This window comes from Pongo pygmaeus, chromosome 6, assembly GCF_028885625.2.
Source record: "Pongo pygmaeus isolate AG05252 chromosome 6, NHGRI_mPonPyg2-v2.0_pri, whole genome shotgun sequence".
NCBI lineage: Eukaryota > Metazoa > Chordata > Mammalia > Primates > Hominidae > Pongo > Pongo pygmaeus.
Window position 1 is genome coordinate 26,142,181 of NC_072379.2, and position 12,344 is coordinate 26,154,524.

A 12,344-nucleotide genomic window follows, 5' to 3' on the forward strand; every position below is an offset into this window, starting at 1 on the left:
CCATGAGAGAGAGAGAGAATCTACACAGGTGAGTACAAAATCTCCACAGCCCATGGCAGAGCCAGAAAACTGAGAAGGAAGTATTAAGAGTGCTGAAAAAGTATTGTTCAACCTATAATTGAATACATAGCTAGCATATTTTTTAATAAATAAGGGTAAACTAAATAACCTTCAAAAGTAAAAACACACACACACACAAAGAGAAATTTTATCTACCAACAGGAGCATCTTAAGTGTACACTTTAAGAAGATAGAAAAGTTGTCTTATATAAAATTTAGGGAATCAAAATTAAATATAAGAAACTTGTGGACACAGGGAACTATGATGGTGGACTTTGAACTAAAGAAACCACCAAGTTCTTGGCAGCATAGTTTTCAAAAGTATTAAGATGAAATAAAAGTATAATAAAATAATGTATCAAATTGCCTGCTTCTTGAAAAATTTGATGTCAAAATCTGTTTTTCAGATAATTGTTTTCATAATTTATTAATCATCTATGATATTTATATCATACATTATGCAAAATTTCGATTATTCTTTTATCAGAACTAATTAGCATAAAAGGGCTAACAGAAATTGCCCACAAGCATCTGGACACCCACGATGACTGAGTCATAAGCCCATAACAGGGTTGAGGATGATGAGACGATAAGGTCCACCCAGTACATGACCACAAAGCAACTCACCAGCATCGGAATGGTCTGGGTGGCCCTTTTCTCGGGGGAGGCTTTGGCAGAGAGGTTGGTGCTGGGAAGGTACTGGGGTTGTCTCTGATGTCTGGACAAAAGAATTACCATGTATGCACTTGAGAGAAACATGATTGCTACAAAGAAGACATCTGTAAGTAGTGGCAGCATGAAAAACAGGCTCCTGATGATGTCCCTTATGTAAGAAAGTGAACAGTATTTACTGAAACTTAGCATATTGCTATTGGTCACGTTAGAAGAGGCCACAGTTGAGGAGGGCAGGTTACTACTGAGAAACAAACTGAAAACCCAAAGAAGTGAAAGATGCAAAGTGTGAATTTCTGTTTAATTCTTGCCGACCAGGAGGTGCTGGGGCTAATGGTGACAGCCTGGAGCATACTCCGGAGGCAGGTGGTGCAGATGGAGAGCCCTCATCCCTCTATGCATGTAGAAGAATACCTTACACTTGAAGTCATTCTGAAAATACAGTGACTCAAACAGGTCTGGAGCTGCCAAGAAGCTCACAGTGAGGAGCATCAATAAGTGGACAAGGGCCAGGTGACAGGTGATGAGGTCAGTGGGCTTAGGCCTGCAATCCAGAGGGAGTGTGAAGATACAGAAGAAAAGGAGGAAGGTGTTGGCTGTGAGTCTAATACCAGCTTGGAAAAAAAGGGCAATTTTTGATAGTATGATAAGTGGAACATGGTCATCTTAATGGTGAAGAGGAATCATATTTTATATATCTGAAAAAAGCAATAGATATCCTATTATCACTATTTATTGCATGGTCAAAATTATTACCAACATTATCATTTTAATTTTACCCATTTATCTTGATTAACCCCAACTATCTCATATAAATTCTTTAAAATGTAGCCTGAGCTTTATTTTACAACAAATAAGTTATACATATCTCAAACATCCACACATCCACAATCACACCTATGTAGGGTGCACATTATCTATACTCATATAGTACTTGTCGCTCACTCCTCAGAAAGCATTTCCTTCCTTTCTGAATTTCTCAAATCGCTGAACATTCTCAGGTCTCGAATTTTTTTCTTCATAAAAGCTTTTCAACTTCTAAGAATATATATATTTCAATGCTCAAAGACAAAAAACTGTCCACTAAAAATTTTATCCTCAGAAAAACTATCAATTAAAAATAAATAAAAATAAAGACATTTCAGATAAATAAAAACTGAGGCAATTTCTTGATAGCAGACAGATCATTTGAGAAAGAATAAAAATAAGTTTTCAGGCTGAATGCAAGTAATCCCAGATAATTTCAATGCCCCAAAAAGACAAAGAGGACTAGTAAATGTAACAAATATTTAAGGCAATATAAGAAATATTTTTTCTCATATTACTGGTTGTCAAAAGCAACTTTGTAATATTGTTTGTAATTGCATCTTCAGTGCAATTTATATAACATAAATAAATTTAATTTATTTGCCAATAACAGCACAGAGAAGGTGGGTTCAAAAAAAGCTATACTGGGCTAAGAAAATCTTTCCAGATAATAACTTGTATCCACAAAGATTTAAAAAAATACGTTAGTAAAACTGAAAGATGAAAATAATACCATGAATAATAAGAAGTTTAACAAAATAAACCTGTAAATATACAAGTGCTCTTTTTTCTCATTTCAGCTAATTTAAAACAAATAAAATTATATGAGCAGATAACTATAAAAGCATATTGTGTTTGTAACATATGTAGATTTAAACATTAGTACTCAAACTAGGAGGGAAAGGGAGAATAAAGTTGTACAGGAGTAACATTTTCATAAAAAGAACATAGGGTTAAAATGTGATGCTCCAACAAATACATACATACATATACATAGTATAATTCTCAAATTAATGTAATTAGCAGGTACTATTATGTGTACCTGCTGGTGCCCTAATCTTGGACTTCTCAGCCTCCATAACTGTGAGAACTAAGTTTAGACTCTGTATAAATTGCCTATTCTAAAACATTTTGTTACAGAAATAGGGATAGCCTAAGACAACATTCATGGACATCCATGCTATACATTAAATCACCAGAACTTATTTATTTTATATCTAAGAGTTTGCACTTTTGATCAACATGTCTTCATTTCTTCCACCCACCACCCCCTAGGAACCACTGTGTACTCTCTGTTTCTATGACTTTGACATTTTTGGCTTCATACATGAGTGAAATTAAACAGTATTTGTCATTCTGTGTCTAGCTTATTTCACTTAAGCTAATGTCCTCTAGGTTCATTCATATTGTTGCAAATGGCAGAATTCTCTTTTTTATGGCTGAATAATATTCCATTATATAAATATTCCATAATTTCTTTATCCATTCATCTATTAATGGATACCTAGATTGTTTGCATGTCTCAGTCATTGTAAATAATTCTGCAATGAATATAGAAGTGCAGATGTCTCTTCTAGAGACTAATTTTATTTTCTTTGGTTGTATATCTGGAAGTGAAATTGCTGGATAATATGGCAATTCTAATTATTTGAAAAAGGTTCACAGTGTTTTTTATAATGGTTGTACTAATATTTCTGTATTTTTAAAGGCATGTTATACTCTGTTGGGAGACAGTTTTTATAGACCTGTCGGTTAATTTGTTTTATGTCTTATATAAGCTTCTGTTTGGACAATCTTTTCAAGGATGTTTTTAAATAACTAACAGCCTTGTGTGAAGTGAGTAGTGTCTCTTTTTAGAGCAGAGGTCAAATACATACATAAATAATTTAATAAAAATTATATTTTCCCCAGAGGCAAAGGTTGGGAAGGTTTTACTTGAAACACTTTATTGATTTTTCAGCAAAATTCTCTGTATTTTGGTGAAGTAAGAGAGTAGTCCTTGAATGGAGAAGAGGACAAAAAGGGAACCCCCAAAATACATGATGTGCTGAGAACCCCAAAGTCCAGTGGAATTCACATCAGGCATACACATTCCAGAGAGGTTCTGAGTGAAATCCGTGCTAGAAAATTTAGCCATGAGATGAAGGAATTCCCCAAATTTAGAGGTATCTCCTAAGCCAAGAAACAAAATGATGGAGCGGGGCAGGGGCTCAATCCTTAAGAGTTTTTCGATTTTAGAGGAACTGGGAAAGCACATGGGGACCACCTCATCTAACAGGGTGGGGGATATGAGATCCTGATGCAACATCAGACAGCAATAAAACATTGATTAGTTGGTGGGCAGGGCTCCTTGGCATGACGGGCTAAGATTGGCTCCCTAGTGGCTGGGAGTGAGGTCTAAGGCTCAAGACAGCCTGTGCTCAGTAGGCAGGAAGACAACTCATCAGCTTGGGTTTGATAAAAGGAAGGCTTAGAGGTATCTCCCTCAATCTTGGGGAGTGACCCTCGCAGCAGAAAAATTGTGGCCAGAGTCTGTGGCAAAAGGAGCCACTCCTTTTACTGGAACTTGAGGCAGTCAGACAGCAGGTACCGCATGGCTTGGGGCAGTTGCTGGAGATTTTTCTGAGGTCCAGGGACAAAGAGTCACAGCCCACCATAAAGATAATCTGGTCACAGCTGCCAATGTGGCTGTAAGACACTGAGCCATTCATGAGTTTTTAGAGCACAACCACATTGGCATAGACGTCCGACTGGGAGCTGAAGGGTTTCAGGTTCTGCGTGAAAGTCACCTCAGCTGCGATCCATAAAATGGAGGCTGAAGGCTGCTCCAAGGGCTGGGCCCTGCTTCACTGTGTCTTCACTGTCGTCAGACGGGAGTCACTCATCTTTACTGGGAACGCTTTGTGTCAAAAAATGTTATTAGACTTGAGATCTTCTTGGATAATATTCTTGACATGGAAGTAGTTCATGCCCTAGGCAGTCTGCGGGGCCATGTCAATCAGCTGGACAATATAATATAATATAATATAATATAATATAATATAATATAATATAACATAATATATAATGTAACATAATATAATATGTTGTGATATAATATGTCAGATATTATATAATGATGTCATAATACATTGTGATATCATAATACATATATTATGATATCACAATGTATTATGACATATCATATGTAATACATTGTGATATCATAATACATATATTATGATATCACAATGTATTATGACATATCATATGTAATACATTGTGATATCATAATACATATATTATGATATCACAGTGTATTATGACATATCATATGTAATACGTTGTGATATAATACATATATTATGATAACACAATGTATTATGACATATATCATATGTAATACATTTTTATATCATAATATATTATACCATAATATATATGGTATAATACATTGTGATAACATAACATTTTGATTTTTTAATTTTTTTATAAAATAACATAAATTATAATAATATGACATCATATTGGACAAAATTTTATTATATTACATATAGTATATTGTGATATTATAACAAAATTTTGTCATATAATCTTATAAGAAAATTGATTTAAATTTTGTAAAAACATTAGCATATAAACATAATAGAACCTAAGAAAATCATCTGCTCTCGTGTAAATGACCACTTTTTCTATAACTCTGTGAAGGCCAGCTATGAGTATGAAAAGGGTCTGCTACTTACTTTATGAGACATTGACTTCCAAATCATCACTGTTATTAACCAGTGCCCTTGCAAGATAAGAGAATATTTTACTCTTAAGAAACTATTTCCTTTTCTTTTTTTTTCTCTTTTCTGTTCTTTTTTTTTTTTTTTTGAGAGGAGTCTCGCTCTGTCGCCCAGGCTGGAGTGCAGTGGCGCGATCTCGGCTCACTGCAAGCTCCACCTCCTAGGTTCAAGCCATTTTCCTGCCTCAGCCTCCCGAGTAGCTGAGATTACAGGCGCCTGCCACCACACCTGGCTAATTTTTTGTAATTTTAGTAGAGATGGAGTTTCACCGTGTTAGCCACGATGGTCTCGATCTCCTGACCTCGTGATCCACCCGCCTCGGCCTCCCAAAGTGCTGGGATTACAGGCGTGAGCCACCACGCCTGGCAGAGAGCATTTCCATAGATACCATAATAGGAATTTTGCTCACTTTGGTTAATAAATTATTATAACTTTTTTGGTTATTAATAGTTTATGTCATTATTAAAAATATACTTCTACAGATAACACATTGCACAGGTGTTTCGATTTGTCCTTTAACCTCAGGTCAAATTTAAGCATTTTTATTCATCAAATTTTATTTATTTTAAATAAAAGAGACCTTGTATCTACCATGTGCTGTAACATCTGTAGAAATTTGTTAGAAAGACAAATTCTCAGACAAAACTCATGACTATTTTGAAATTCTCAGACCAAATTCAAGCCTATTTTTATCAAAATCTAGATTTTAGGTAATGTTTCTAGGTGTTTCCTTTCAATAAAAATCCAAACCAAAACAAATTAAAAATGTGTAGGTAATTCCCATGCATATCAATAATTTTTCAGTGGGGTACTTTTATTTTTAAGAGAGGTATTGTTTGTATGTATGTATTGATGTGTCAATCCGGTACAGTTAATATTGTACCTTTTTTTTTTGACAGCATCTCAATCTGTCAGTCAAGGTGGAGTGTAGTGATGCAATCACAGCGCACCGCAGCCTTGACCTCCCAGACTCGAGCAATCCTCCCAAGTCAGCATCCCAAATAACTGCACCATCTACACGTGTGCACCATCTACAAGTGTGCACCATCTACAAGTGTGCACCATCATGCCCAACTAATTTTTTAAAAAATTTTATAGAGATGAGGTCTCACTATGTTGCCCTAGTGAGGTCTTATTATGTTGCCTAGGCTAGTCTCAAACTCCTGAGCTCTGGCTTCCCAAAGGGATGGAATTACAAATGCAAGCCACTATTTCTGGCCAAGATTGGACCTTTCAATGAGCTCACATCTTACTTTTTAAAAAACCTAATTAAAAGATAAAGTCTGAGTAACAAACGTGTTTACAGTAATAATTATTAACTTGGATACTTCTATTCTTAAAAGAAAAATTGTTTATATGTGCATATTGATGTTTTAAAAAGTACAGTTAAGATTGAACCTTTCTCTTTTGTTTTTGAGACAGAGTCTCACTCTGTCACCCAGGCTTGTGTGTAGCTGCCCAGTCACATCTCACTGAAGCCTCAACCTCCCAGACTCAAAGGATCCTGCTATGTCAGCATCCCAAGTAGCTGGGAATACAGGCATGCACCATCATGCCTCATTTTTTTTTTGTATTTTTGGTAGTGATGTGGTCTCACTATATTGCCCAGGCTGCTCTCAAACGCCTAAGCTCAAGTGAGCCTCCTGTCTTGTCATTCCAAAATGGTGGAATTACACAGGGTTATACCACTGTGCTCAGCCAAGATTTTACCTTCAATTAGCACACATCTTACCTCTGAAAAAAATAATAATAAAGAATAAAGTCTGGGTAGAAAATGGATTGGAGTATACATAAAACAAATTTGGCACCTTATTAGTGGTTGTTGAGCTGGGTAACAGGCGTATTATACTGTTTTCCTTATTTTGTATATGTTTTAAATTTTCTGTAATGAAACATGTATACAAATACAAAGTTGATCTACAATGTTAGCTCTTAAGACCTTAGTGACTTTGGGGAGCAAAAAGAGAGAAAGTGGGATTGTTTGGGGCAAGATGGCTGAATAGGAACGGCTCTTGTCTGCAGCTCCCAGCGAGACCAACGCAGAAGGCAGTGATTTCTCCATTTCCAACTGAGGTACCCAGTTCATCTCATTGGGACTGGTTAGGCAGTGGGTACAGCCCATGGAGGGTGAGCAGAAGCAGAGTGGGGCATCACCTCACCCAGGAAGTGCAAGGAGCCAGGGAACTCCCTCCCTGAGCCAAGGGAAGCTGTGAGGGACTGTGCTATCCAGCCCAGATACTATGCTTTTCCCACAGTTTTTGCAATCCACAGACCAGGAGATTCCCCTGTGTGCCTGTACCACCAGGGCTCTAGGTTTCAAGCACAAAACTGGGTAGCTGTTTGGGCAGACACTGAGCTAGCTGCAGGAATTTTTTTTGTTACTCCAGTGGTGCCTGGAACCCCAGCAAGACAGAACAGTTTACTCCCCTGGAAAGGGGGCTGAAGCCAGAGAGCCAAGTGGTCTGATCAGAGGGTCTCACTCTCATGGAGCCCAGCAAGCTAAGAACCACTGGCTTGAAATTCTCACTGCCAGTACAGCAGTCTGAAGTCAACCTGGGATGATCGAGCTTGGTGAGGGAAGGGGTGTCTGTTATTACTAAGGCTTGAGTAGTCGGTTTTCCTCTAACAGTGCTAAAGAGGCCAGGAAGTTTGGACTGGGTGGAACTCAACACAGCCAGCAAAGCGGCTGTGGCCAGACTGCCATTCTAGATTCCTCTTCACTGGGCAGAGCATCTCTGAAAGAAAGGTAGCAGCCTCTGTCAGGGGCTTATTTTTATTTATTTATTTATTTATTTTTGAGATGGAGTCTCGCTCTGTTGCCCAGGCTGGAGTGAAGTGGCACGATCTCTGCTCACTGCAAGCTCCGCCTCCCGGGTTCACGCCATTCTCCTGCCTCAGCCTCCGGAGTAGCTGGGAGTACAGGCGCCCACCACCACGCCCAGTTGTTTTTTTCTATTTTTAGTTGAGACGAGGTTTCATTGTGTTAGCCAAGATGGTCTCTATCTCCTGACCTCATGATCCGCCCGCCTCGGCCTCCCAAAGTACTGGGATTACAGGTGTGAGCCACCATGCCCAGCCCCCAGTCAGGGGCTTATAAATAAAACTCCCATCTCCCTGGGACAGAGCATCTAGGGGAAGGGGTGGCTGTGGGCACAACCTTAGTGGACTTGAACGTTTCTGCCTGCTGGCTCTGAAGAGAGCAGCAGATCCTGACAAGGAGAATTTTCCCAGCACAGTGCTCGAGCTCAGCTAAAGGAAAGACTGCCTCATCAAGTTGGTCCCTGATCCCCATGCCTCCTGACTGGGAGAGACCTCCCAGGAGGGGTGGACAGACACTTCATACAGGAGAGCTCCAGCTGGCATCAGGCCAGTGCCCCTCTGGGACGAAGCTTCCAGAGGAAGGAGCAGGCAGCAGTCTTTGCTGTTCTGCAGCCTCCGCTGGTGATACCCAGGCAAACAGGGACTGGAGTGGACCTCCAGCAAACTGCAGCAGACCTGCAGAAGAGGGGCTTGTTTGAGGAAAAACTAACAAACAGAAAGCAACAACATCAAAATCAACAAAAAGGACCCCTACCCCAAAACCCCATCCAAAGATCAAAAGCCTCAAAGATCAAAGGTAGCTAAATCCACAAAATGAGGAAAAACCACGCAAAAATACTGCAAATGCCGAAAACCAGGATACCTCTTCTCCTCCAAATGATAGCAACTCCTCTCCAGCAAGGGCACAAAACTGAATGGAGAATGAGTTTGACGGATTAACAGAAGTAGACTTCAGAAGGTGGGTAATAACAAAACTCTTTTGACCTAAAATACTATATTATCACCCAATGCCAGAAGCTAAGAACCTTGATAAAAGGTTACAGGAACTGCTAACTAGAATAACCAGTTTAGAGAAGAACATAAATGACCAGATGGAGCTGAAAAACACAGCATGAGAACTTTGTGAAGCATACACAAGTATCAATAGCCAAGTTGATCAAGTGGAAGAAAGGATATCAGAGATTGAAGATCAACTTACTGAAATAAGGCAGGAAGACAAGATTAGAGAAAAAAGAATGAAAAGGAACAAACAAAGCCTCCAGGAAATATGGGACTATGTGAAAAAACCAAACCTACAATTGATTGGTGTGCCTGAAATTGATGGGGAGAATGGAACCCAGTTGGAAAACACACTTCAGGATGTTATTCAGGAGAACTTCCCCAACCTAGCAAGACAGGCCAACATTCAAATTCAGGAAATACAGAGAACACCACTAAGATACTCCTTGAGAAGGGCAACCCCAAGACACATAATCATCAGATTCTCCAAGGTTGAAACAAAGGAAAAAAAGTTAAGGGCAGCCAGAGAGAAAAGTCAGATTACCTACAAAGAGAAGCCCATTAGACTAACAGTGGATCTCTCTGCAGAAACCCTACAAGCCAGAAGAGAGTGGGGACCAATATTCAACATTTTTAAAGAAAAGAATTTTCAACTCCGAACTTCGTATCCAGCCAAACTAAGCTTCATTAGCGAAGGAGAAATAAAATCCTTTCCAGACAAGCAAATGCTGAGGGATTTTGTCACCACCAGGCCTGCCTTACAAGAGCTGCTGAAGGAAGCACTAAATATGGAAAGGAAAAACTAGTACCAGCCACTGCAAAAACACACCAAAATATAAAGATCAATGGCCCTATGAGGAAACTGCATCAACTAATGTGTGAAATGACCAGCTAGCATCATGATGACAGGATCAAATTCACACATAACAATATTCACCTTGGGGGAGGAGCCAAGATGGCCAAATAGGAACAGCTCCGGTCTACAGCTCCCAGCGTGAGCGACGCAGAAGACAGGTGATTTCTGCATTTCCATCTGAGATACCGGGTTCATTTCACTAGGGAGTGCCAGACAGTGGGCACAGGTCAGTGGGTGCGTGCACCGTGTGTGAGCCGAAGAAGGGCGAGGCATTGCCTCACTCGGGAAGCGCAAGGGGTCAGGGAGTTCCCTTTCCTAGTCAAAGAAAGGGGTGACAGATGACACCTGGAAAATCGGGTCACTCCCACCCAAATACTGCGCTTTTCCTACGGGCTTAAAAAATGGCGCACCAGGAGATTATATCCCGCACCTGGCCCAGAAGGTCCTACGCCCACGGAGTCTCGCTTATTGCTAGCACAGCAGTCTGAGATCAAACTGTAAGGCGGCAGCAAGGCTGGGGGAGGGGCGCCCGCCATTACCCAGGCTTGCTTAGGTAAACAAAGCAGCCTGGAAGCTTGAACTGGGTGGAGCCCACCACAGGTCAAGGAGGCCTGCCTGCCTCTGTAGGCTCCATCTCTGGGGGCAGGGCACGGACAAACAAAAAGACAGCAGTAACCTCTGCAGACTTAAATGTCCCTGTCTGACAGGTTTGAAGAGAGCAGTGGTTCTCCCAGCACGCAACTGGAGATCTGAGAACGGCAGACTGCCTCCTCAAGTGGGTCCCTGACCCCTGGCCCCCGAGCAGCCTAACTGGGAGGCACCTCCCAGCAGGGGCAGACTGACACCTCACACGGCCGGCTGGGTACTCCAACAGACCTGCAGCTGAGGGTCCTGTCTGTTAGAAGGAAAACTAACAAACAGAAAGGACATCCACACCAAAAACCCATCTGTATATCACCATCATCAAAGACCAAAAGTAGATAAAACCACAAAGATGGGGAAAAAACAGAGCAGAAAAACTGAAAACTCTAAAAAGCAGAGCGCCTCTCCTCCTCCAAAGGAACGCAGTTCCTTATCAGCAACGGAACAAAGCTGGACGGAGAATGACTTTGACGAGCTGAGAGAAGAAGGCTTCAGACGATCAAATTACTCCAAGCTATGGGAGGATATTCAAACCAAAGGCAAAGAAGTTGAAAACTTTGAAAAAAATTTAGAAGAATGTATAACTAGAATAACCAATACAGAGAAGTGCTTAAAGGAGCTGATGGAGCTGAAAACCAAGGCTTGAGAACTACGTGAAGAATGCAGAAGCCTCAGGAGCCAGTGCGATCAACTGGAAGAAAGGGTATCAGCGATGGAAGATGAAATGAATGAAATGAAGCAAGAAGGGAAGTTTAGAGAAAAAAGAATAAAAAGAAATGAACAAAGCCTCCAAGAAATATGGGACTATGTGAAAAGACCAAATCTACGTCTGATTGGTGTACTTGAAAGTGACAGAGAGAATGGAACCAAGTTGGAAAACACTCTGCAGGATATTATCCAGGAGAACTTCCCCAACCTAGCAAGGCAGGCCAACATTCAGATTCAGGAAATACAGAGAACGCCACAAAGATACTCCTCGAGAAGAGCAACTCCAAGACACATAATTGTCAGATTCACCAAAGTTGAAATGAAGGAAAAAATGTTAAAGGCAGCCAGAGAGAAAGGTCGGGTTACCCTCAAAGGGAAGCCCATCAGACTAACAGTGGATCTCTCAGCAGAAACTCTACAAGCCATAGGAGAGTGGGGGCCAATATTCAACATTCTTAAAGAAAAGAATTTTCAACCCAGAATCTCATCTCCAGCCAAACTAAGCTTCATAAGTGAAGGAGAAATAAAATCCTTTCCAGACAAGCAAATGCTGAGAGATTTTGTCACCACCAGGCCTGCCCTAAAAGAGCTCCTGAAGGAAGCGCTAAACATGGAAAGGAACAACCAGTACCAGCCACTGCAAAATCATGCCAAAATGTAAAGACCATCGAGACTAGGAAGAGACTGCATCAACTAACGAGCAAAATAACGAGCTAATATCATAATGACAGGATCAAATTCACACATAACAATATTAACTTTAAATGTAAATGGACTAAATGCTCCAATTAAAAGACACAGACTGGCAAATTGGATAAAGACTCAAGACCCATCAGTGTGCTGTATTCAGGAAACCAATCTCACATGCAGAGACACACATAGGCTCAAAATAAAAGGATGGAGGAAGATGTACCAAGCAAATGGAAAGCAAAAAAGGGCAGGGGTTGCAATCCTAGTCTCTGATAAAACAGACTTTAAACCAACAAAGATCAAAAGAGACAAAGAAGGCCATT

At 40.3% G+C, this 12,344-nt stretch overlaps 1 pseudogene; it reads right to left on the reverse strand.

The window, feature by feature from the left end:
• Window positions 1-491: 491 nt before the first annotated feature.
• Window positions 492-1,224, reverse strand: LOC129041480 (vomeronasal type-1 receptor 94-like; annotated as a pseudogene).
• Window positions 1,225-12,344: the final 11,120 nt, after the last annotated feature.